Source organism: Mirounga leonina, unplaced genomic scaffold (assembly GCF_011800145.1).
Source record: "Mirounga leonina isolate KUSES-001 unplaced genomic scaffold, KU_Mleo_1.0 Mir_224, whole genome shotgun sequence".
Lineage (NCBI taxonomy): Eukaryota > Metazoa > Chordata > Mammalia > Carnivora > Phocidae > Mirounga > Mirounga leonina.
Genome location: NW_023270615.1, coordinates 5722801 through 5750646, shown reverse-complemented (window position 1 = coordinate 5750646; position 27846 = coordinate 5722801). Strand labels below are relative to the sequence as shown.

Genomic DNA, 27846 nt, shown 5'->3' with positions numbered 1-27846 from the left:
GAAGGAAGGAAGGAAGGAAGGAAGGAAGGAAGGAAGGAAGGAAGGAAATGCAAATTATTGTGGGATCCTAAATGTAACATATAATTCCCAGTGGTGGCTTTGGACTGTTCTTTAAACTGCTCACCTGAGTTCATTAATTAGTGTTTCAGTATTTTTTGTTTGTTTGTTTTTGTTCCTGGGAAAATGAAGATGCAATGTTGTGTGCAAAGGCTTGCTTCTAAGGGAAGACAGGGAGGGTAGCTCAATTCCACCACTTAGCATCTGTATGACTTAAACAAGTTATAGTAACTTCTCCACTGTTTACTGGCCTCACATGCAAAATGGAGATTTAAATTGTGACTACATTTAAGCTGCTTTGAAGATTAAATTATATTTGATAATATGACTTATCAATTATTATATGATATTATAATGTATGATATAATAAGAATTAAATACCAGTTATATAAATATGTAAAATATATGACATATAATATTAAATGTTTAATCAATGTTAAATCAATATGTGTACCTCAAGCTCTTAAAACAGCCTTACGCATGATAATGTTCAAGAGATGCTCACAATGATTATTGTCACCTGACTTTAATGTAATATTTTGGTAGGGTCTGAAATAAGAACCCAAGATGTTACTTATTCGTTAAAAAATGCTAACTTTGGGAGAGAGTAAAAATGTGCCTTTTAGATTTCTAGACTTTAAAAAAACATGCTTTTGGTATAATAACAATTGAGAGTAACTTAAATTTAAATATTTCATTTTCTAATTAAAAACTGCTCACGGGTTTTATTGACTGCAAACAGGGTAAAAAGAGATGGTTTTCCAGACAGCAGCCTGCAGGCTAAGACTGAGTGGGTGCCCATGATCCCAGGCTGTGCACTGAAGCTCTGACTGGTTTGTGTCAAAGCGAAAGAGTAATTGACATGCTAGGAAACACAGGCTGAAAAATGACCTTGATTTTTACTTTGTCCCTGACTCAGCAGGATAGTTGATGCTGTTATCCTTTACCTGGGTGAATAAAGACCATAAAGCACTATTTTAAAACAAATCAACAACATCCTTATGGGAATATGCTGAGCAAATATCTCATGTATGTATATTACTCTTTTTTAGTGTTTTAATTTCATGGATTGATGTGAGCAAATATAAATGCAATTGCTCAGTGGTCATTTGCCTCCATTCTAAATAAAATGCTATAAATTATATACATATATATTTTGTAAAAAAAAACAACCCATAAACTCAAAAGTCATTATTGTAATATGCCCTATTCCATCTAAACAAAGATACCAGAACCCTATGATCTGCTATTTTAGATGTTTTCAGTTTGCACAATGAATTTAATGATTTAATTATGTGTGGGTTTTTAAATTTCTTTTTCTCAGCAAAATCTAGTATTTCATATCATTTTACTCATTGCATTATACGCCAAGAACAGAATTCTTAGAGGTAACATTATAATGGGGTTTTTCTACAGTAAGATTTACAGACCTGAAAACTCATTATCTTAAGGCCTTTCCTCACAATAGCACATTAGCCAACAAAATAACAAAATTTGGCATATATCTTTATGTATTCTGACCTTGTTGGCATCATCTTATGTTTTTGTGGTCACTGGGTGCTACTACTAAAGTCTGCAGCTAATAAATTATGGTTGGATTTCTTGCTTGGGCAGGATCTGTGTTAACATATAAGATAAAGGTAGAAAGTTTATTTTAACATTAGTTGATACTTTGTCAGGTGGTATTAAACAATATTATTGTCACTGCATATGATGCAAACTACAGTAAGTTGAAAATATTCATGCTGTTAACGTAACTAGTACACTTGAGAGTCAAAGCAATTTAAATTTTTCAGTTAAATTTTTGTCATGGCATCTATCACCAACCTTACTATAGTAATGTTTTATTCTTGCTTGGATAGCAAAAATAATAGAGCACTAAAATAATAAATTTAAAATTTTTCATGAATCTTAGGAACTAACATTTAAAAGAGCATTTGAATGGATAGTTATTAGGGGTTTTTTGGGTTTTGTTTTGTTTTGTTTTGGGGGTTCAGATTGGTTAAGCAACTCTCTGCAGGTCTTACAGGTAGTAAATGGCCACCTAAAGGTAACTCACACACTGGCCTTCTGGGTTCTTGTTAAATAGGATATGCAATCTACTTTTTTGGGGTTTTGTTCAGCAGTCCAGCTTACTGACTGTGCATCCCTTCTGCTGCGAACTTACTCAAGTAGTCTATAGGACCAAGTATGATTGGTTCCTTAAGAATTCTATTTAACAAGAACCTATGTGCTAGAAACTCTGCTAGGTGACTTGCGCACCTGATCTGCTTTAATCATCACAATTCTAAGAGACTGGGTTTCCTCTGTTTCACAGATGATGCTAGCATTCATGGAAACTTCACATATCATTTAGACCAAGAGAAGCACATTTAAGAGGTAGAGGGCTCAGATCCAAGTGGTGGGTAAGTGTGAGACAAAGTCCTTACTAAATGGTAAAGTAGGGACTATGGCCAACAAGGGAGTTCTCGCCTCTTCTAAAGGGGCAACTTCTACCTAGTTAATTGTTACCGTACAGAAGTGCCTGCACAGTATGGTGAACTCATCCAGTTTCTTTTTTTTTTTTTTTAAAGATTTTATTTATTTATTTGAGAGAGAGAGAGAATGAGAGAGAGCAAGCACATGAGAGGGGGGAGGGTCAGAGGGAGAAGCAGACTCCCTGCCGAGCAGGGAGCCCGATGCGGGACTCGATCCCGGGACTCCAGGATCATGACCTGAGCCGAAGGCAGTCACTTAACCAACTGAGCCACCCAGGCGCCCAACTCATCCAGTTTCTGATAAAAGGAAACTAGATTCTGTGCAAAACCATTTATATCTGAAAAATTAGCAATGAATTAAAGAATTAAACATTGTGGGTGCTAAACAAAGCAAACAAGGTGAAGTTGTTTATGGCCATGATAAAGTTGATAGGTTGCCGGTTATTCAACCTGTTTAGAATAACATGTTAATATTACAAATGAGGTTACTGATGCCCAAAGCAATTCAGTAAGTTGCCCAAAGTAATGAAATCACGTCATGGTAACCCAGGCAATCCCAAATTACTCTCTTCTGCTCATGTGACTTCATTATATTTACCTTGTCATTCCATGATACGATTTATAACAAGATTATAGGTATAGTCAACTTGAATTAAGTAATTCTGTGTGTGTGTGTCACACAACAATGTGTCAGTGAAGTATCCTCATATACATTGTGCTGAGTTCTTGCACATTACCTCATTTACTTCTCTCCATGAGCATCTCTGTACTAGCGAGGGAACCCGGAAACTGAGCTCTTGCATATTGTAAAACAAAAATAAATAAGAGTATTACGCACAGAGTACAGAATTTGAAAAGTTTAAAGCCTAGGATTTGTTCCTTTAAGATTTTTATTTATTTATTTTAGAGAGAAAAAGAGAGAGTGAGAGAGCACAAGCAGGGGGAGCAGCAGGCAAAGGGAGAGGCAGACTCTCCACTGAGCAGGGAGCCCGACATGGGACTCGATCCCAGGACCCTGGGATCACGACCTGAGCCGAAGGAAGATGCTTAACCGACTTAGCCACCCAGGCATCCCTAGGATTTGTTCTAATATGCTGTTTAAGTGAAAGGTTGGCATATTTTCTTTTCTATTTGAAAGCAGAATTTGGTAATTATTGTACTAACCTACTGAAAGTTTCTGCTATTTTTCAAACTATTTTTATGCCCGTTACCTAATTTGCTTTGATGATTAAGAGATAACCAAACCAAGCAGAGGCAGTTAAGAGTGTTTCTCTCTCACGATGGACTCTGAAAAACAAACTGAGGGTTCTAGAGGGGAGGGGAGTGGGAGGATGGGTTAGCCTGGTGATAGGTATTGAGGAGGGCACATTCTGCATGGAGCACTGGGTGTTATGCACAAACAATGAATCATGGAACACTTCATCTAAAACTGATGATGTAATGTATGGGGATTAACATAAGAATAAAAAAAAAGAGTGTTTCTCTCTTTTCTTACCCTTTTGAAACTCCATTCACATATTCTTTTTTTTATTGGCTTCTCTACTTAAGTCTCTACCATTTGTGTGCTTCTCTAGTAAATAACTTTACGCTTAATTCTTTCATCATTTAGACAATTCCTCAAGTTTTCAGTTAATTTTCCATCCTGTATTTTCTTAACCCAATAATATTCACTCCACTGTTTTTCTATCAAATTACTTTAAAACTAAGGATAGGAGGGGGATCTGGGTGGCTCAGTCGTTGGGCGTCTGCCTTCAGCTCAGGTCATGATCCCAGGGTCCTGGGATTGAGCCCCGCATCAGGCTCTCTGAACAGCGGGAAGCCTACTCCTCCCTCTCCCACTCCCCCTGCTTGTGTTCCCTCTCTTGCTGTGTCTCTGTCACATAAATAAAAAAATCTTTAAAAAAAAAACAAGAAGAGGAAAGAAAATAGGAAAATAAATGTTCCCTAAAATAAAACAACAGTACAGAATGGTTGATAGGATGAAGGCATTAGGCAATATAAAATTACACTACACTGTTGTCAGAATTATGGAAATGTTGGGATATGTTCATTCTACTCAATCCTGCTATATAAATGTCCTTTGTTTCCTAGAGTATGAATCAAATGTGCACAGAAATACTAGCTTCACAGTCACAACCTCAGAGCATAGAACTGTATCTCATAATCTACTTTGAAAATCACAGAATTTTCTTTATGGCATACAATATACAGATGCTATTGATAAACACTCATGGTATCATAACAGAATTAGACAAAATAATGTTGAGGGTCTTCTCATTATAGAATCATTTGCTATTCATTAAAGTATTATGCTTCAAAATGACTTCATTCGATATTCAAAAATGTCATATGGTCTTCCATAGGTGTTCATGGACATGTAAAGTAAATTGCTCTTTTCCTTTCTTTGATGATAACTGAATGCAAAATACATCTGCCCGAACAGTATCTATCAATCCATCTGGTATATTGGCACAAATACCATTCTGTAGCATCTGGAATATTAAGGTAAAGAGTGATCTTACTTCCTGAAACTGTAATCTGGTGATTTGGATGATAGAAAGCCTATGGAAACCTGTATCCCCTTATAATTCAGAGTCATTTCAATTGTTATGATCTACCCATTAAGAAAATTATTTAAAATTTTCAAACATAAGAACATGGAAGCACAGAATTGAATTGTTTTAAGTCAGGATTCCAAAAACAGGGAGCTGAGACAAAATATTGACGAAGTCTTTAAATCTCCTTTGGCTCTCATGGAAAAACCACCGTCACCATTGTTGTGCTTTACTCCCTAAAATGCCAAACTGTAAATAGGCACCTTTGGGCTCATTTTTAAAAATTTTTTAAAAATCTCAGTTGGCACTTTGATAACAAGCACTTTTCTTACATTATTCCTGTCCCATGAGAATTGTACACCTGTTTTTGCATCTTAGAGACTAAGGATTTCACCTGTAAGAGTGTGTGGGACAAGTGTATGCATGGCTCTCATCTGTTTGCCTGTTCAGGATTATTTCATCCTCCACCTACAGTATGTACTTTTTTTTTTTTTCAACATTATCTTTATTTCCTCCCTGCCTTTGTTTATAAAGGCATCTTTCTTCTCCCTTTGACAATAAGTTTCATTAAGGTCAATGACCACATCCTAGGAATACTTCTATTGCCTACTCAGATCTTGGCATAGTAATTGAATGCAGTACATCCTCACTGGCTTAAAGACCAAATAGGATAAAGATAATTCTAAAATGTTAAATGTTAAGAATAATGAGCAAACTGGGGCTCGGTATAATTTTAATATTTTAACTAAGATGTAAAGCCTGATGATATGTGAAATGAATATACATGGAAGCTTAGTTTTCCTCAATGTTATAGGCTTTGCACATGTTTAGAAGCATTAATTTGTTCTTAGATTTCCAATCTCTATTTTGAAATAAGCTGAAGAGTCTCATACACTTAACCTTGAAACATAGTTATGTGTATTGCTTTCCAAAGTCAAAGTATAAGGATGTACCATCATTGTTAGAAATAAAGTCAAAAAATTATGTATGACCTTGTGAATGGAACTAGAAAACTTAGTGAAGATTCAAGATAATTCCCATTATTTCTGAAGTACCTGCAGGTATCCACAGGAATCTTTGGGTGACATTTTACTAAATTCAGTAAAATAGAAATCTATGTTTTACATATTACAAAGAAGTGTAATTCAAATTTACTTGTAACAAATTTTCAAAGATACTGAAATAATAACATAGAGCTCATAGCTCTTTGAATGATCTACCAATTCTATTTCTGACTTTATATTACTGAGAAATTCTCCCACATCTGAACAAGGAGATCTGTATTGTATAAGGATATTACCAGGAATAAAGTCTTTAATGATAAAATAGTTTAATCCTCATCATTAGATAAATGCATAACTAAAATTTAGTACATGTAAAATGGAATACTATACAGCACATACAAGCAGTCAATTCAATCCATGTAAGAGATTTCAAAATGTAATATTGAGTAAAACTGTAATATGTAGAATGATAGATGAAGGTTGAAACTATTTATGTAATATGAATATACAAACACAAAAACCCCAATAACATTACTTATGAGTATGCACACATATAATATATATGTAAAATATGAATGTATTTAGCACTTAAAATGGATTGGAAGGGTTTAAGTAATACTCATGGTAAGGATTCTCTGGAAAGAGGGAAGGAGATTTGGATTTAGAGTGGCAATAAAAGGGGATTTAGATATATTATATCTATCTATCTATCTTTCTGTCCATCTTTCTATTTAAAAAGACTAGAAAAGTATGCAAATATGACAGTTTATTTTGGGTCATAGGGATATATGTTTGTAATATTTTCCTTTTGTATTTTTGTAATTCTAAAAAAGAAAAGTTTTCAGAAATTTTAGAGTTAGTGCTACTACTTCTATATAAATTATTATTATTTTTTAAGAAAAGGATCATCAACAGTAAAAAGAACCAACCACAGGTTAGTCACATCTTGAGTCTAGAGTCATGAAAACATCTTTGTACCAACCTATGTTCAGACCAACCTTGCTAATGTAATGTTTTGGCTTTATTTAGTAGAGGTGATAGATTCAGATATGGTAATGCTTTTCCTACAATTCAGTAAGTTGTTAAATATTTATAAAACATAAATTTTGGTGTCAAAAACACTTTTTCTAAATGGCATAGCAGATGGGAGGACTGAACTCTTGTTCTAATTATGCTTTTAATCCCTACTCTGGAAAATGGGACCAGTCACGAATGATTTGTAAGCAGACCTTTCAACTTGTATGATTCTGCTTTCCTGTAAGACTCAATAATGCCCATAGTAGACCCTATTCCACTCATGTCCATGTCCAGGTTCCCTATACATTTCCATAGCAATTGGTTTGAAGTGAAATAGTTGAGGACTAATATATTCTAAGTAACTGTTGTGGACCTAACATTTCATAGATGTTACTTTTTCGGTTCTTAAAACATTCCTAAATAGCAGATACTGTTTTCTCCATCACCGTAATAAAGGACTGGGGTTCATGGAGGTCAAGTTATGATTAGAATATAGACACTGTCTAACTCCCATGCCTACTTATTATATAGGAAAATGTGTTTAGAGCTCACATTAAAAAATCTGGTCACTAGAATTCATAGAGTGATTTAAATGTTGTGGTACAGTTGTTACCATCTTACCCCTCACAGTTTAGCTGCCTAAGAAACAAGGGCGACATATTTAAGGATTAAATAGATGTTTGCTAAAGGGGACTTTGAGTTTGTATTAAAAAAAAAAAGGATACCTATATTCAAGTGATTTCGATAGATCCACTTTCACCTCTACTCTGTTGAGAATCTGATTTAGAGAAAAAGGTTAGAGGCATGGTTCTTTAAACACATTATCATCATCTAGTGACTCTGGAAATAGGTAAATGACAAGGTGACTGAGCAAATGCTAGGCCTCCCAGCTCACTGAAAGCTGATAGCTATTTTGCATACTTCTGCCCACCATTTGCCCAAGCCAAGGGAGCAATTGATGTTGCAAGTATTGTTTGCTTGGGTACCAAACCACACACATACCTGTTCCTCCTGTTGAGTGTAATTGAACCTCATTTGATGGGCAAAGTGGGGAAACAGTTCAGTAAACCTTCTGGGAGTCATCTGTACAATTACCTTCAAAGATAACTTTACATGGAGAAAGGTAAAATTATGGCAAGAGAATTGGGTCAGGTCAAGTAGTTGGTTTTGGGAGCAGGGTAAAGTATTTAAGAAAGCAAAATAAAATAATAATTTAACCACATCTTTGAAAGGGGGCCGTTTGGGAAGTTTTTAATTTGATGTCTACATAAATTTCTTACAAGCATATTATAAAACCTTTGATGTGACTGTTTTAGCTCACAGTTTAAAGAGATACATATGGTTTTCTTTTTAACAATTTGTATATTTACCTAAATAAAAAACATTTGATAGATTTAGTAGATCTGTATTCTAACTGTTCACCTTGTTAAACCGTGTCATAAGTTTTCCGATGCTATATGATTTAAGGGTTCTTTTCTTTAACTTTTATTTTTTCTTGAAAAAATGGGGTTATTAAAAGTAGCTACTTGCCAGTGACTAACCCAGCATGCAAAACATATTTGTCTTGGCCAGTTCCCAATCCAATTAAGTCAGAATCCCTGGGGGTCGAACCCAGGCAATTGGTCTTTACACATCATACCAGGCACAGCCAGTTCTAATGTGCAGCCAACACAAAGAACCACTGGTATATTCATCATTGTACTGACCATCTGAAGCTTGCCACCTTGCTAGAGTTTACAGCACTGCTGTTCTCTCCACAAGTATCTCCAACAACTGAATAAACTGTATTGCAAATATAAGGAGATGAACTAAACCTATCTGAGAACATTTAGCTATGTCTGTTTCATTGAAGTAAACTTAAGGAGAGGAAAATGGATCTCAAAAGAGATCCTGTTTCTTTTTTTCATCTCTCTTAATAGATTATTATACTAACGAAGTATTTTAACACATTACTTAGTGAGCTACCATTTTACAGTTGCAGTCAAGCAGTGTTTTGTTCTGTTTTTACTTAAGAAGATACTGCCACATCCCATTATTCCATACATGGTTATTATTAGATGCATTAAACATATCTCCCAAATAGGAGTTAAAAAATCTATTAGCACTACAGATATGTAGTATCTATTGATCTATTATTTGTCCAAAATGAGTCTCATTTCATTCCATAAGAAATAAAGCTAAATAAAATATACTATTACATCTGAACTCTTCTTAGTTTATAATTTCCTATTTGTGTAGCATTATCTTATACACCTTTGATAACTTACATATTAATTTTATAGATTATTACAATTATAAAGTTTATCAAACATTTTTCAAAAAGGTGGATAACTGACTATTAATCCCTGATGTACATATGTTGCAGGTACACACAAATAATATATATTAGTTCAATACAGTGAAAAGGAAAGAAACAATTGTTGAGGGGTAGACATAGTAGAGTCACAATTCTGAGACCGAAAAAGCATGGGTAGAACATCATCTTTATTACACACTAAAACATGAGCAAGGCAAAAAGATCTGAATAATTTTTTTGCACACATATTGTTTCTCTGTGATTTCTATTGTTTCTATGATCTTAATTTTTGTACAGTTAAGAATTTTAATTAAGTTTCTTAACCACTATCAAGAATTACCCAGATGTCGGGTGCCTGGGTGGCTCAGCTGGTTGAGCGACTGCCTTCGGCTCAGATCATGATCCTGGAGTCCCGGGATCGAGTCCCGCATCGGGCTCCCTGCTCGGCAGGGAGTCTGCTTCTCCCTCTGACCCTCCCCCTTCTCATGCTCTCTCTCATTCTCTCTCTCTCAAATAAATAAATAAAATCTTAAAAAAAAAGAATTACACAGATGTCATTCTGTGTTATATTTGTCTCTTTTTTTTGCTAATGACAGGATTGAAATGTTCTTTTGGTTAAGTCAAATTAAATTATAAGTTATTTAAAACCGATGACCAAAACTCAGTGCAATGCTTCCCTGTTCTTCTGAGATCTGCCTCAGATGATGCCAAATGTCTGGACACTAACTAAACCTGTACTATTATAATTGACACACTCATGTCAGCACCTGTTATAAAAGAAGCTTCAGTGCTTTTTGTCTACAGAATGGATAGTACAATAGAGGCCCTGAAAATTATTTGTAATTTTTTATTTTTTTTATTTTTTATTTTTTTATTTTTCAACAGAGAGAGAGAGACAGCGAGAGAGGGAACACAAGCAGGGGGAGTGGGAGAGGGAGAAGCAGGCTTCCCGCGGAGCAGGGAGCCCGATGCGGGGCTCCATCCCAGGACCCTGGGATCATGACCTGAGCCGAAGGCAGACGCCCAACGACTGACTGAGCCACCCAGGCGCCCCGAAAATTATTTGTAATTTTCTGAGTTCTTTAAATAAAAAATGTCTGGCCAAATGCATGAGTTTCATTTAAAAGCTGTTTTTGCTCAAGTACCTTCGATTATGATTTGGGGTTGCGGTATACTCAGCGCCAATACATTCAGAGACTGAGGTAAGAGATTTGTTAAATTTTGAGAATTCTGCTTTATTTTTGTCATCAAGTTTCAGTACAGTTTATATCACTGAATTCTAGATATATGGGATCTCATGGAATGACAAAAGCCATAACTGCCTCTAATCTGTTACAATTACATGTGTCACCACGTTACAATTTTTTTTTTCCAACTTTTTTTTTTCTTCCAACTCAAGAAAGTTTCAGGTCACTTCCTAAATACCTACTTTTGATTTATTTTTCAGAGTTCCTTGCCAGTGTATTGTTGGAAAACCTTTTTAATCCATAGATGCCTTTTTGAAATATCTACATGCCATTATTTTAATTGCAACAAAGCCAATCCACCTATGAAAATATATCCTACATAGGAGTCACTTTCTCTTGGTGGCTCTTCTGCTAAATTGGGAGTGGATTATATTAGGGAATCATTTCTGGAATGTAACAAATACTGTTGCTTGGCATCCAGGGTTTATAGAACTGACATTGATCCCACAGTGATCACCAATACCATTTCTAAAGACATCTCCCCACCTGCCAATGAGTTAAAAATAAAATTTGTCAGGAGTTGGAGACAATATAATTCAGAATCCAAACTCACTAAAAGAGTTGTATTGTCCTCTTGCTTTGAAATGCAAACAAAGGTATTAAGTACAATGGGAGTACATCTTTGATGAGAACAGTCTAAAGGACATATAAGCATATCAGATAATCTATCAATTCCTTTTTCCAGCAGAAATCTTTCTTAGAGTCTTTATACTCTATGTTTTAAATTAGATTTTAGTTCTCTAAGCTTGGAAATTTCTTTAACCTCTTTCTGGTATTAGATACCCTCTAGCTTGGTCCAATCTCTTACTCCCATTTGCTTTAATTAATAATTTAACAACAACAAATTAAGATGGCTATGCATGGACCAACAATGAAGTGAGGGATAAACCAACACTTATAATTAATCCATCTGTTCACCTGAGATACACAATTACAAAATATAAGCAAAATAGGAAATAACAGCATCTTCTCATAGTTACATGAAACTGCGTGATTTGTCTCTGTCTCTACATGAAACTAGTCCTTCTGCCTATGTACTCGATCCCAAATTCTCTTGCATACTCTGGAATTTTGATACTACAAATATTCCCACTCTCTCCCTCTTGGATTAAGTAGTATCCCTCTTTGGTTAGACTATTCCCCCAAAGCCTGAAAGTACTATTTTGTCCCACCGAAAAACAACATACATACCCTTCCTTGATTCCACATCCACCCACTCCCCAGCTGCTTCTCCATTTTGCTGAGGCCCTTGGTAGCAAATCTCCATTTTTAAATTTCTCCCTCTTTTGAACTAGCCCCAGTTAGTTACACCAGTATACTAAAACTACTCTTATTTGACATCCATATTGTCAAATCTAAGGGTTATTTATCTATCCATAACTTATACAAACTCTGAGAAAATTGAAAACTCCTTCCTCCTTGACAGATTTTTTTTTCCCCCTACTTGGATCTTGGGATGCTTCTTCTTGTTTTCTTCCTGCCTCCTGTGTCTTCCTGGAAGTTGACATTGCAGCTTCCTCCACCACTCCTGGACAGATGAGTGTCAGAGTGTCCCAGCTGAGGTCTTTGATCTCAAAGTAAATCCCTCCTTTGTAAATTTACCCAGATCTACGGTTTCCCATACTATCAGTATGCTAATGACTTCCAATCATGTATCTCTACCCTTAGCCAAACACTCAATTTCCCATGAAGGGTCACCTTTCTCTAGTCTGTACCATTTTAGTAAGATATGCTTCTATCCTATCAGATGCTCAGGCTGTAAACCGAAGCTACACATTCTTGATTCTTCTCTTTCCTTCTTGCCCTAAATCCATTAATAAATCCTGTCAGCTCTACCTTGAAAGATTAATAGAATTCTAAACTTTTCTCAACACCTCTGCCTTGACTTCAGTCCAAATCTCAGGTAGATCTTGACTGGATTACTGCAAAGTTCTCTTCTATCCCTACTCTTTCTACATTTGCCCCATGGTAGTAGCCACAATCATCCTTCAAAAGATAAATCAGATCATTTCACAACCTGCTCAAACCCTTTAGTGGTTCTTTACAAACTCCTTATGAGTTAGAAGACATCCATTGCTTACCTCACTGGGCAGTCTTAGTATTCTCTCTCTTGTTTTTTGATCCCTTGGAGATATCATTCTTGTTTCTACTTCAAGGATTCTAAACTGGCTGTTCCTTCTTTCTGACATTTTCTTTGTTCACACAGTCACATAATGCTCTCTTTTCCATACTTTACCTTCACTCAAATGTCCCTTCCTCAGAGCAATCTTTCTGACCACCCTATCTAAAAAATTATTCAACTTGCCCTTCTTTATCCTTTGGCCTTGCTTTATTTTCTTTCCTGAACATGCTATCTGAAAACCTGATATTTATTTGTGTATTCCCTTTTCTGTCCCATCCAGCAGAGTTCAGGTTCCATAAAAACAGGATTGTATCCTGTTCATCCATGAATTAGCACAGAAACAGATACATAAGTGGAGTTCAGGACAATTTTTTAAATAAATAAATAAATATGGGGGCACCAGGGTGGCTCAGTTGGTTAAGCGACGGCCTTCGGCTCAGGTCATGATCCTGGAGTCCCAGGATCGAGCCCCACATCGGGCTCCCGGCTCAGTGGGGAGCCTGCTTCTCCCTCTGAACCTCTCCCTTCTCATGCTCTCTCTCTCTCTCTCTCTCAAATAAATAAATAAAATCTTAAAATAAATAAATAGATGAATAAATGAAATAAATGCATGATAATTCATTCACTTTTTTTTTAAAGATTTTATTTATTTATTTGAGAGAGAGAATGAGATAGAGCATGAGAGGGTCAGAAGGAGAAGCAGACTCCGCACCGAGCAGGGAGCCCGATGTGGGACTCGATCCCGGGACTCCAGGATCATAACCTGAGCCGAAGGCAGTCACTCAACCAACTGAGCCACCCAGGCGCCCATTCACTCTTTTTATTGGTTAAAAAAAATTGTCAGGATGACAGAAGAACTATCTCTTTACCCAGACTAGTTCCCAATTCTTTCTGGAAATACATAGCAAGACTACATATGTCAGGCTCCTGATCTAGGTGTGGCCCTGTGACTATCAGCAGCCATTTGCTATGATAGGGACTACTTCCCACCTAACTTAACAGAACGTGCTAATGTATTCTCTATACTCTGTCCTTATGTCAAGATGCCAGTGCCCTCAGCAAACTTGGAAGCCACATGTTGGAGATGTCACAGTCTCATCACCTTGTGTCTGGGGTTTACTGTGTAGAGCAGAGCATACCACTGCCTTCGGACTCCTCTGGACTATTTACTTAAGTGAGAAACAACTTCTGTTGTTTTTGAAGAATCATATATTTTTCACTCTAGGTTTGCAACAGTTTGACTAATGAAATCGGTCTCATAACTGTCCGATTTCTGCCTGAAGAGACGAATTCCAGACATAATATTCCTAGATGTCAGATGAAGAAGGTAACTATGGTTGCAACATAGAGTGTGAATATTATTATGTACCCCTATGTTTGCAAATTTGAGCCTTCTGCTAAGCCTCATATGTTTAAAGCTAGAGCTGTTCCAACTGAGTCATTTGCTCCAGGCACAGAAGAAGGACTCCCATCCCCAGGTTGGAATGTGAGGAGTAACCCCCTTGTTGAGTGCAAGTGGTTGAGCACAAGTGGAGAGAGGACCTGGAAATCCAACCACTCCAAATTCGAACTTTTAATCAACTCTCCCACTTTTATCTCTATCCATCACACATACCTACTGAGGTACCTTTGACCTTTTAGGTGTTTTGGTGGTAAATTAGTCATTTTTCTCTGGGAAATTAAGTGATGGCTTCCTCTGATCTGCTCAGTAATCACTCCCTCTCTTTTCTGACTTAAAAAATAAAAATCTACTTAAATTGCTCATCTGTCCATGTCTACTCTACTATTTCCTTTGTCCTTCTAAATGTGTATCTCTTTTGACCCTTTATTATTACTGTAATTTTAGTGAGGCGTCAGGAGAATAAGGAGATAATTACTTCCACGGATAATTAGAAGTTACTTTGCCAACTTTAAATATACCCGAGTATCTTCCATCCTAAAGCAAAACAAAACAACTTGAAAAAACAACACTTCACATGACATTATACCCCTCTTGTGATATTGCTCAATTTCTCTTCGTTCCTTTAGAGCAGCAGTTCTCAACTGGGGCCAATTTTGTCCCCAAAGGGATATTTAGCAATGTCTGGAGACATTTTTAGTTGTCATGACAGAAAATGCCACTGGCACTTAGTGAGTAGAAACCAAGGATGCTGCTAAATATCCCAGAATGCATAGAACAGTCTTCCCACAACAAACTATTAACTGGCCCAAAATGTCACTAGTGCTGAGGATGAAAAACCCTGCTTTAGAGCCAACCTTCTCAGAAACTACGATCCATTTTACCTTCCATTCAGATCTCAAGCCAGACTAATCTGGATTTTTCCTTCCTTCTCTCCTCTGCCCTTCTTCAACTGGGTTGGTCTTGCTAATAGGGATTGTTTAGGAGGTTGGAAGGCAGAGTATCTGGGCCTATCTGCTAAAAAAACAAAAACAAAAACAAAAAACCCCAGCCTAAATCTAATTAAAAATTTAACCTGATTAAGTCTCCCATAACCCCACCATATCACAGTCATAAGGCACCTCCAATCCTATCAGGATCTCACAGCTCAAAAAGCTTTCAAGCAAAATATATAGGGCTGGCTTTCTTGCTTTATGAAAACCTCCCTCTCAAATTAGGAGGCACTTAAGTTGCGAAAGTTCATTTTCATATAATCTCATCTGGAGAAATCACAAAGGTCAACTCTCCAAGAGAAGGAGAAATAGATAGGCTGACATGGTTCATGTTCATTGGGTTAGGGGTAAGATGAAGGCACATTGGCTAATCCCACAAGTCTAGGAACTGTGGTCTAGCTGGATGAACTAACTATACCTTAATCTTCCCAGTCACCATCCCGTTGTTGGACTTGTAGGGCCCCCAAGATTGGACCTGACATGATCCCTGTTAGATTGAATTATGTCACTCCTCACAATTCATCTATAGAAGCCCTAATCCCCAATGTGAATGCATTTAGAGATAGGGCCTATTAGGAGGTATTAAGGTTAAATAAAGACATAAGAGTGGGACCCTAACCCAGTAGGACTGGTATCCTAATAAGAACAGGAAGGATATCAGGGATATATTCATATAGATAAAACACCAAGTGAGGCCAAAGAAAGAACATGGTGGTCTGCAATCCAAGAAGAGAGACTTCAGGAGAAACCAAACCTTCTGACACCTTGCTCTTACAGTTGAAACCTCTAGAACTTTGAGAAATAAATGTCTGTGGTTTAAATCTCCCAGTCTGGAGTACTACGTTATGTAGCCCTAGCAGACTAAGACAACCCCCTAGATTCATGTTGGCTTGGAAAAAATATGGTTGTTTATACACTGTGGCATCCTCTATTAAAAAAAGATAATGAAAATCTTGTGTCATTGCATTATTTATAACTGTATTTTAAAAACAGCTTGATATGTCACAAGCAATAGGAAAAAAATAGAATTAAAGATTCTACAGAATTTTTAACAAGTCTATTTTACTGGGAGAAAATGGGGAGAACTTAAAAAATAATAATAATAAAATTTAAATAGGTATTTATTAAAAGTGGAATTTTACATACTAAAACACAGCCAGAGTTTTTATTTTTTTTTAAAGATTTTATTTATTTATTTGAGAGAGAGAGAATGAGAGAGAGCACATGAAAGGGGGGAGGGTCAGAGGGAGAAGCAGACTCCCCGCTGAGCAGGGAGCCCGATGCAGGACTCGATCCAGGGACTCCAGGATCATGACCTGAGCTGAAGGCAGTCGCTTAACCAACTGAGCCACCCAGGCGCCCACAGCCAGAGTTTTTAAACGACAATGTAGAGAGATTTACTCCCAACGAGACCAAATGTATAATACAAGCATGTGAGGTTTTTTTCCTATTATATTTTGTGGGGTTTTATATTTTTGAGGGTATTTCCTATTTCTGTTATTCTTCTCTCAGATGGTTTCCATTTGGTCTATTTACTGAAGTTTCCTAATCCATAGTTTCAAATGTAAGTAATTTTCAGTGAAGCCACTTCAGAGCTCTGTTTTTGGAGTGTTGGAGCGATCATCATTATTTAAGCCAGTATTGTTCTTTAAGATTTTCTAGCCATTCTCCTTACATTCTTAAATTCCAAACAGCACCGCACAAACATACATGGATTGCTTTCCACCCACTCATTTGTTCCTAATAATTTTGGCCAACTTATTCTATTAGGTTCCAAAATTAATGAGGCTGTGAAGTCACTTTGCCAAAATGTTTCGCTGATGGTTGAGGTATTTCCCATTTATTTTCTGTTGTTTCACAGATTCTCAGTGTTTTTTCATTAAACTCAGGATGAAAGCATTCATGCTTGAGTTAACATTTCATATTCTGATCTGTCAGCTCTTTCCAAATGCATCTGGCAATTTTGGTTTGTATCAGACTTCATAGTCCACTGTAATTCCTGTGCAAAGCTTCTGGCAGTGCTTGACTTTTCCTCTATAAAAACAATTTTAGACGAGCATTGCCATTGCTCAGTCCTTACCAAAGCAGTAGTTCAGGGTAGAGTTCATTTCAGATATGTCTCTAACATGATCAAAATCATCTGCCTTGTTAGAAGTCAATTACAGAGCCCCAGAGGTACTCTTATCCTTGTGAGGACAACGTGGGGCCCAAATAATGAAATTTTTATGTTTAGTCTGTTCTCATGACTGGTTATGTAACCCACTATAAATTAATTGGACTAAGTCCCTAAATCTGAGCCTGCTCTGTCTCTTTTGCAGCCTTGTAGAGAAGAAAAGTAAAACATGTTTGGTAACTTTAATCCAATTCCCATCTGCCTACTGTGGGATAATGCTCTATATCAAGACCCTCTCTTTCAAACTAATATTTTCCTCTCTATTGTTCTTTTTTTATATGAGTATGTACAAGTTTCCCACAATATTTTAAAAACAGTTCTACCTCAGTCTTGTCTCTCATCTCTAGATATTTCTCTTTACCCCTCTCAAACCAGGTTAGCTTCTATCAGGTCATTTTCCACATGCATTCTTCCCATCAACTTTGGTTTCTTTTCCCCTGTGATTCAAGAATAATTTGCATATAATCACGTTAAGTATGCAATTGTGTGAGTTTTCACAAATGCATACCGTTGTATAACCTACACCCCTACCAAAATATACAATTACATCCTTAGAAAATTCATGAGTATCTCTTCCCAGTCAATCCCTCGCCACCTCAGACACCAGCCCACTTCTTATTTCTCTCACCCTCATTTAGGTGAGCTTGTATAGAACCTCACCGACATGAAATCACACAACAGCTGCTCTTTTGTGTCCAGCTATTTTCACTTCGTGTAATGTTTTTGAGACTTGGTCATGTTGTTGCCTCTGTAAGTGTTTTTCTTCCTTTCTATCACTGAGTATTACTCCACTGTATAAATATACCACAGTTTGTCAGTTCTCCAGGTGACAGACACGGGGGCTGTCTTCAGTTTTAGCCATTACGAATAAAGCTACTATGAACACATGTGAGCACGTTTTTTGTTGTTGTTGTTGTTGTGTGAAAATACGTTTTCATTTTACTTAGATAAATTGCTAGGAGTGACATTACTGGGTGATAGGGTAAAGGGTAAAGGTCTATGTCAAACTTTAGAAGGGACTTCCTAACTTACTTTGCATTAATTTTTGATTTTATAATCTACATAACCCATTTGCACTGCAACATATAGATAAGAGTTTGGAAATGCAAAGAACACTCTCCAAGACATCTTCAAAAGGCTTTCCCTACACTGCTCACCTTTGTGACAAGACTAGTAAGGATCTCCAGTTGTCATGTTTAGTGGATCATTTAAAGAACTCATCTTCTTTTAGCTCCGTGTGTTGTTATGCATCATCGATTACTTGTCTGCTGAAATTCTCTCCTTAGATTTTTGGGATATCTGTTTTCCTTTCCATCTCCAACCTCCTCAAAATTGTTCTCCTCCCTTTATATATCCCCTAAGGCCTGAATTACACAGGCCCACCCCTAATGCTCTTCTCTCTCTTTTGTCTGGTTATCTCCTTTGAAAATCCCAAGCACCACCACAGTTTTCATTGGCATCTCTATAGGCATGATTCCTAGATTGAAAGCAGAGCCTTTGCTGTTGAAGGCTCCCAACCTATCCTCTTTTTATTATCAACTTATTATTTTCATGTGGATATAATACATGTTTGTCCCATGAAGGACATCATTCTCATCTTAATATTTCCTCCATAGCCATAAATGGCTTTTTGCCTCTAACATGTGGAAAGCAGTCAATAAAAGAACCAAACGCTGGTTGGTTGATGATGAAACAAGATGTGGATATGTTGTCAGTGACTCTGATGATTCAAAAGGTTGCCTTCTTTAACTCTGATTTAGAATTTCTATGTAACTGAAAGGATGCCACTCAATTTCTCATCATTCATCCATTGGTCAATGAAAACTTGTAACTCAATTGAACCTCAAAATGAGAAAGATGGGCAAAAGTTGGAGTGAAAGCAGCTATTGAATAAACTGGTATTTTAGGTGGAAACAATCAATCTGTGTGTCTAAGTAATTCTGAGACAGATTCCCAGTATCTTTTGGAATGGAATGGGGCCACTCTTCTTTTAACAAAGAGGTGTTGATGAATTAAAGAAACAAAGGAAGTTTTTTGGAAAGAAAGATGCCACACTTGTTTGTGTGTGAGATTGTGTGTGTGCACGTGTGTGTGGGGGTGTGGGGGTGGGTGTATGCGTGGGCCTTAAAATAGATCTTATTTCAGTGATAACCCCATCAATACACTTGCTGAAGTTATTTTTTAACTCACCCTCCTTTTCTAATCCAGTTGATCAGTTTTATTTGCTACTTCTGAGCTTTTCATATCCAGTGAGCCAATTTTAACTGTAAAATACTGTTGAATCTCTCTCGTACACTTTGTTCCCATTCCTAAATCCTTATACAACATATTTATCATTCTTGCCTGTAATATTCAAATGCATTCATTACTCTACATCATGAATCCAGGTGCCTTCCTCTGCAGTGTCCAACATATACTGCGTATGGGGTAAACTTGTTTTAACATAATTTTTATTATGTGACCACTCTATAAATCCATTTGGCCAGCCGTTACCACCAAGCTTTGAAGACAGTGTTTTGTATCCTTAGCAAAACATGCTAGGGTTATTTCGATCGCAGCTATCCCTCCGTGCCCTCTGTCTCCTCAACAAACATTCACCCATCGCTCTCCCACTACCATTTACTTCAGCCATGACTGAAGTACTTTCTCTTCCCAGACACAATATACCCTTTCCCAATGCCATGTCTGTGCACACACCACTACCACCTGCCTTGCATCACTTTCTCCTCCCTGTCTACTTTGCATCCATGGATTCAGCCTTCATAATTCAAATCAAACATGAGTAATTATGTGCAGCCTTTATTCTGACTGGTACTACAATTCTGAATGTATGATATAAAAACAAAAGTCCTGTTAGTCCTGGTATCTCTTTACAGAGAATATAATTTAATTTAGATAAAACTTAATAGAAGTCCAATGCACTATCCATTGCGCAACAGAGCCACCTTAGATAAAACTTAATAAACTTTAAAGCATATTCTTCATAATCACCGCTACTGAGGTAAGCAAAATGAATTACATTTATGACGCATCTTACTTGAGCATGTATAAATAGAAGAATTAAAGAAATTTGTTCCTCTTTCCCCACAAACAATGAAGAGGATTTCTACATGAGAGAGGATTTATCTAAGACTCAAAATCAAGTTTAAATGTAGACATTTCAAAGCTGCAGCTTTGTCTTGTAGTTTTAGGGTGTAGCCATTAAGAGGAGTCTCCCTTAGTAAAAGCACATTATCATTTGATCTAGGCATAGATGGACAGGGAAAAGAAAGAGAGAAAATAATTATGGAATGATGCAAACGATTAATTGCACTGTGGAAAAGACGACATACTAATTATGGTACAGATAGAAAGATTTTTTTTTTTTCCCTTATAGGCTAAGACCTGACTACAAACATATGTTCTAAGTACCTGGAAGGGAAAAGAGACAAGTTGCTGGTTGGAAGGACACACACATACATCATGTGAATGGTACAGAGGGTGTCAAATGCAGAGCTTAAGTTCAGTCAAAAGAGTACACCATTGTTCAGATCCATCGTCTGTTACCACATGGGGGATGTCAAGGTATTCCTTCTATGGTAAAGATTAGGTTGTTGCATCTGAACTCCCCTACAACCAAAAAAAAGAGGCACCATGCTGAGTGGGACTCTCTGGATTCTGAAGGCAACATATTCCTTATTTGGATGTGTTACCCTGGCTCACTTACCAGTGACCTGAAAAGTGACTGGTTTGGAGTGGCGCTCATAAGAGGAGAAGGTTCTAAAACATATCCAAGCTGCTCTGAAAGCTGCTTTTGCCACTTGGGCCATAGGATCCAGCAGATCCAATGGTGCTTGAAGTGTCAATGGCAGATAGGGATGCTTTTTGGAGCCTTAGGTAGGCCCTGCAGGTGACTCGCAGCACTGACCCTCAGGATTTTAGAGCAAAGCCCTACAGTCCCCCACATTTTCCAACTGAGAAACAGCTGCTGGCCTGCTACTGGGCCTCAGTAGAGACAGAATGCTTGATCAAGAGCCACTAGGTTACCATGTAACTTGAGCTTCCCATTATGCACGAGGTATTGCTATCTGTCCCTCCAAGCCATACAGTTGGGCATGCATAACAAAACTCCATTCATCAAACTGAAGTGGTATATATGGGACTGGACACAAGTAAGTTCTGAAGGTGCAAGTGAGTTACATGAAATGGCCCAAATGCCCGTGTCACCATCTTGCTATACTGCCTCCTCTCTTCTGGCCTGTACCTCTGCCCTGATGGGGTGTTCCCTATGATCAGTCGACAGAGGAACAGACTCAGGCCTGGTTTACAGATGACTGCATGATATGTAGACACCACCTACATAATATTGGACAGCTGCAGTGAGCACTATAGCTGCTTTCTGGGACAACCCTGAATGACAGGACAAAAGGTAACCCTCTCAGCAGGCAGAACTTGGAGCAGTATACTTGGTTGCTGACTACTGGGAATGAGAAATGATCAGACGGATTATATACTAATTTATAGGCTATGGGAAATGGTTTGGCTGAATGGTTAGGGGCTTAGAAGGAATATGCCCACAAAACGGGTGACAGGGGCGCCTGGGTGGCTCATTTGTTAAGCATCTGCCTTCAGCTCAGGTCATGATCCCAGGGTCCTGGGATCGAGCCCTGCATCGGGCTCCCTGCTCAGCGGGAAGCCTGCTTCTCCCTCTCCCACTCCCCCTGTTTGTGTTCCCTCTCTCGCTGTGTCTCTCTCTGTCAAATAAATAAATAAAATCTTAAAAAAAAAATGGGTGACAGGGAAATTTGGGGAAGAAGTACGTAGATAGACCTTGCTGTATGGGCAAAAAAATGTGAAGATATTCGTGTTCTCTGTGAATGGTCACTGAATAGTGATCTTAGCTGAAGGAAATTTTAATAAGCAAGTGGACAGGATGACCTATTCTGTTCTGTGGATATCAGTAAGTCTTGCTCAACAGCCACTCCTACCATTGCCTAATGGTCTCAAGCTGGCCATGACGGCATGGATGGAGGTTTACCCATGGGCTCAACAATATGAATTTCAACTTCTTAAGGCCAGCCTGGCTACAGCCTCTGTTGAGTGCCCAAACTGCCAGGAGCAGAGACCAACACTGAGTCCCTAATATGACACCATTCTACAGAATGAGAAGCCACCTATCTGGTGGCAGGTTGATTACACTGGACTGCTTCCATTATGGAATGGGAGAGTTTTTGATCTTACTAAAATAGACACTTCCTCTGGATATGGATTTTCCTTCCCTGCATGCAATGCTTCAGCCAAAACTACTATCCGTGGACTTACAGAATGCCTTATCCACCATGGTGGTACTCCACACAGCATTGCTTCTGATCAAGGAACTCATTTGATAGTAAAAGAAATTTGGCATTGGCTCATGCTCATGAAATTCATTGATTTTACCATCCTGAAACAGCTGGCTAAGTAGAAAGTTGGAATAACCTTTTGAAGACTCAGTTACAGCCCCAGCTACATGGTAATACTTCATAGGCTGCAGCAACATTCTTCAGAAGGCTGCATATGGTCCGAATCAGAGTCCAACATATGGTGTTGTTTATCCCATAACCAGGATTCATGGGTCCAGGAATCAAGGGGTGGAAATGGGAGTGACATCACTCACTATCACTCCTAGTGACCCACTAACAAAATGTTTGCTTCCTGTTCCCACGACCTTTGCTCTGCTGGTCTAGAGGACAAAGTTCCAAATGGAGGACTGCTTCCACCAGGAGACACAACAATGAGTCTGCTGAACTGGAAATTAAGACTGCTGTCTGGCCACTTTAGGTTCCTCATGCCTCTGACTAAACAAGCAAAGAAGGAAGTCAATGTGCAAGATGGGGTAATCCGGAGCACCATGGGGAAATTGGAATGCTACTCCACAATAAAAGGAAGAGGTTGTCTGGAATACAAGAGATCCCACAGGGTGTCTCTTAATATTATCATGCCCAGTGATTAAGGTTAAAAAACTAACAACTCAAAAAAAAAACCCCCCCCCCCAAAAAAACGCAAGCAAGCAAGCAAGCTATAACAAAAACTCAGGCCAGGCAGGACTATCATTGGCCCAGACCCTTCAGCAATGAAGGTTTAGGTCACTTTGTTAGGTAAAGAACCACAGAGTAGCTAAAGTGCTTCCTGAAGGCAAAGGAAATGCAGAATGGGTAGTAGAAGAAGGTCATTATAAATACCAGATACAACCACATGACCAGGTATAGAAATTAGTACTATAATTGTCAAATCTTCTTCCTTATTTTGTTATGAAAATGTTTTATATATATTTTAATATATATGACTTATATTAATCATGCATTAACATAGCCAATAATATAATATATTAATATTATATAATATGTAAGGATATATGTTACTAGTATATACTATGGTGATACATATTAAGCAGCTATTTTTGTTTTTCCTACCTGCTTTATTCCCTTATCATATAACATAAGACGCACTGACTTATTTTCATAATTAATAATTTACTGATCATATCAAGTACTGTCCTACAATATTTAAGTATTATAAATTTTATATCATAGTATTTAAGTTTGGGGATATTATAATATTTAAGTTAAGGAGAATAAACTTTACTTGAGGACTTTACCTCCTCTTCTGGGGATGGAGTTAGTGTGTTTTTGGTTGGACATGGGATAGTTGCATCATGTTAGATGGAATTATGACTTTATCATTGTCTTTCCTGGAAATTAAGTGTGGTTTAAAGATATGTGTATGAGTGCCAAGTTAGCAATATGTGGACTTGTGATGGTTAATTTTATGTGTTAACTTCAGCCACTGGTTGCCCAGATATTTGGTCAAACATTATTCTGGCTGTGGTTCAAGAGAGTTTCTGGAGGCAATTACTCTTTGAATTGGTAGACTGAGTAAAACAGATCATCCTCCCCAATGTGAATAGGACTCATACAATCTACTGGAGATCTGAGCAGAACAAAAAGCAGGAAAGGGAAAATTCGCTTTCTCTATCTGATTGGTTTCAAGCTGGGACATCGGTCTTCTCCACTTGGACTGGAATTTATACCATCATTTCTGGTTCTCATGCCTTAGGACTTGGACTAGAACTATACTATTGGCTCTCCTGCGTCTCCAGCTTGCAGATAGCAGATCATGAGACCATTCAGTCACAGTAATGGTGTAAGCTAATTCCTTTGTAATAAAATATTACAATATTTTTATTTATATATATATAAAGGAATCATGTAGGCCTCCATAATGTACACACACACACACACACACACACATATGTATATATGTACATATTATTAATTCTGTTTCTTTGAAGAACTCTAATACAATTGCAAACCTGTGTTTCAGGGATCTGGAAGGTAAAAAAGTGATAAGTAGCTGGTTGGAAGGGCATGTACATACACGGTGGGAGTGATAGAAAGAATATCAAAATGGAGAGCTTACACTCAGGGTGTACCACTACTCAGATTCATCTTACTGTTGCCACTTGGGAATGCCATCCCAATGTAACAAGATCGTATGAACTTCAAGGAATGTCAGTATCCTGAATTTTATGTGGAATTTCCTGATTTGTAAACTTTTATTTGATTATTAAAAAATTATGTGGGGTTAAAGAAAACATTCTTGAAGTTCATAGTTTGCTTTTTTGCACTCTGATTTAGACTGAAGTGTCTCTGAGAATTTGTTTTTATCCATGAGATTTATGTATTTGTGTGTGTGTGTTATGTATAAATGGGAGTCAGTGTGATTCAAACCAGCTAGATACTTAGAAAACAAATGATCCCCAATGACAAACAGAGGAAAAAAAAGTATGTCCACTATTCACATTTCTGAGAAAAACTAAAAGATGACCAGAATTACTATGTCTTTATTCTTCCTAGATTGTTGTGCAGGACTTCCAATATCTAATATCCTTGTGGAGTCCTGTGGGATTTTTATTCTAGACTAAAAAAACACCTATTTTTGTAAATGTACTCTGAAGGATGGATTTGGGGATGAACAAATTATGTGAATAGGTGGTACATTTTCCTGAAAGGGAGGGCATATGAGGAATGTTGAGAAAATAATACTTCTATAAAAGAAGAATCATTCAAGGAAGGCAGCTATGGAGAGTAGTCTAAATATTTCAAACCATGTGATGAGATTGGTGGCCCATGGTAAACATGCAGGCATGCTCGACTCAGAGCAACAGTTGAGGGGCAAATTCAGAAGCAATGTAGTGTACTTCCCTTTCCCATTTTGTGAAATCTGTTTGGGCAAAACTGTCTCCTATGGGAGAAAAGGGAAAAGTAACCCTTGGTTTATGGATTTCTATTGTCTTTGGGATTATACACACATACACACACATAATATATATAATACTTTTATATTATATGTAATTTTATATTATCTTAGATCATAATAAGGACTAGATAATAAAACAGAAAAAGAACGACGAATCTGAACCATTCGGATATCTTGGAAACTACAATAAAGACATACAGAATTATATGATGCATCACATCAATACACATTTCATAATACTGACACTTTAAAAATATTACAATATGTCCTATAACTAATTCAAACTTAAGAACCAAATACTCAAACGTAGGCCATTTCATTTTACAATCCCAAAATAAGTCACCACTCTTCCCAAGCCTTGGAAATACTTACAATTTAACTCTTTATTTGTGACATCTGCTAGAAAAAATACTAATTAACAACATAAAAAAATGTTAATAAATTAGATACATTTTCTGTACCAAAAGAACAGCCCTGGCTTTCAGTAAATTTACGTTAGATCTTTGGAAGACCAGTTTTATAAGAAGAGGTAACTAGAGTGAACTAACTATAAGTACTATGGAGCGCAATGTGTTTTCCTTTATCTACAATTCTTTTATTCCTCAGGGAAACTTTTTTTCCCCCCAAATAAAGCAGGACATACTCTCTCATTCTAAGAGTGAAAAAATAAGTATTCATATCAAAAAAATTAAAGTGGTATCTTCCTCCTTTTTACTGCTTAGGAGTGGAACGAAAATAACATTTTGGCATTCTCTCCTCTTTGCCTGCTTACCTGTCATGCTGCCAATCTGATACTACATAAAGATTAATGGAAAATAAATTGGTAAAATGCAACCTACAGGATCTATGTAAAGAAATAAAGGTAGAAATTGGTACCAGTAGAGGTTTTTAGTGCACGCCAAAAAAAAAAAAAAACAAAACTGGAGTTAGGAAAAAAACAGTTGTCCTGTTGCCTTTTTTTTTTTTTTTCACCTAAACTAGTCCTGTTTAGGCTTTCAAAGAGAAATTTGGAGGAAAATTACATTTTAAATTAAATGGCACTGTTTCACAAATCTGCTTGCTTTTCATTCTTTTTATTGAAACTCCCACAAACATAGAGCACCGTGTACTGATGGAATGAGCCATCAGCTTCTTTCCATCATCCATCCTTCCACCTAGCCATCCAACATGGGCTCAGTACTACAGGTTTTATTTTCATTTTCAATTTAAAGCTTCACTGAAATCTGAGAGACAGTTTTTAGAACATAAATGATTGCTTAAAGGAATGTTTGCTAAGAAACCAATTTTGTAACCACATTTTCACGATGAAACTTTGGGCAGGATCCTGTCTCTTTAGCAAGATTCCGTTGACAACTCCAAGTGCATTAAAATATACTCAGTGTCATAATAAGCTCTGATGTTTTAAATGAGGCTTGCTAAAGTTTACTGAGCATAGTCAAATTTCTAATTAGATATCCAGTTTATTTTACCGAGAGAGAAAATGTCAATGATAGGGGTAATTTCAAAAATAAATTTATGAATGATTGAGATCTAAAAGTAAGTTCATTATCCAAATCTCTTTTTTTGATTTAATGATCACTCAGTTTTCAACATTAAGTACTGCTAACATTTGCTTTCTTTGTGTAACCTCTGACACCTTGTGCTTCTTCAAGCAACCATTGCTGTAATATTTAAGAAGTGACATTTTGTAGCTGTCCGTTTGGCAAATATTTGACAGACTATATTGAAAAAAAATGTGGGTTTCTTTTTTGGCTATTGGTTTATTTTAATAAGATTTTTGGAGTTGAAAGGGATCTTCTGACTGATTTGGTTCCCACACAAATTTTACAGATGATCAAAAGTTAGCCTCCAAACAAGCATTTGATTCTACAGGTCACTGAGAATTTTAGAGCAGAACCAAGGTCACACAACACTTTAAAAAAAAAATAATCTATCACACTCAGTTTTCTGTAGAAAACTTAATCCTCTTCAAAGAAAAATAAGGCAGAAGTTTAAAGTTGGTGTTTTTTTCCCCCCTTTTATCCCCCTAATTCTGGTTTGTGGACATGTTTAAATTAATTTGCCCGTTAATCTGTTTTGTTCGTTTGATTGTTTATTTTTTTCTTGGGAGGTTTGGTTTGCTTTTTCCCTCAAGTCTTTATAAATAAGGCACAACAAGGAAACCATGAAGTGTTTTCGTCAAAACTGAATTCAGTTGGAAAAATTAGAAAATAAGTTAATGGAAAAATCA

At 37.0% G+C, this 27846-nt stretch overlaps 1 pseudogene; it reads left to right on the top strand.

The window, feature by feature from the left end:
• Positions 1 to 23566, top strand: part of LOC118026216 — a 25907-nt pseudogene extending 2341 nt beyond the window's left edge.
• Positions 23567 to 27846: the final 4280 nt, after the last annotated feature.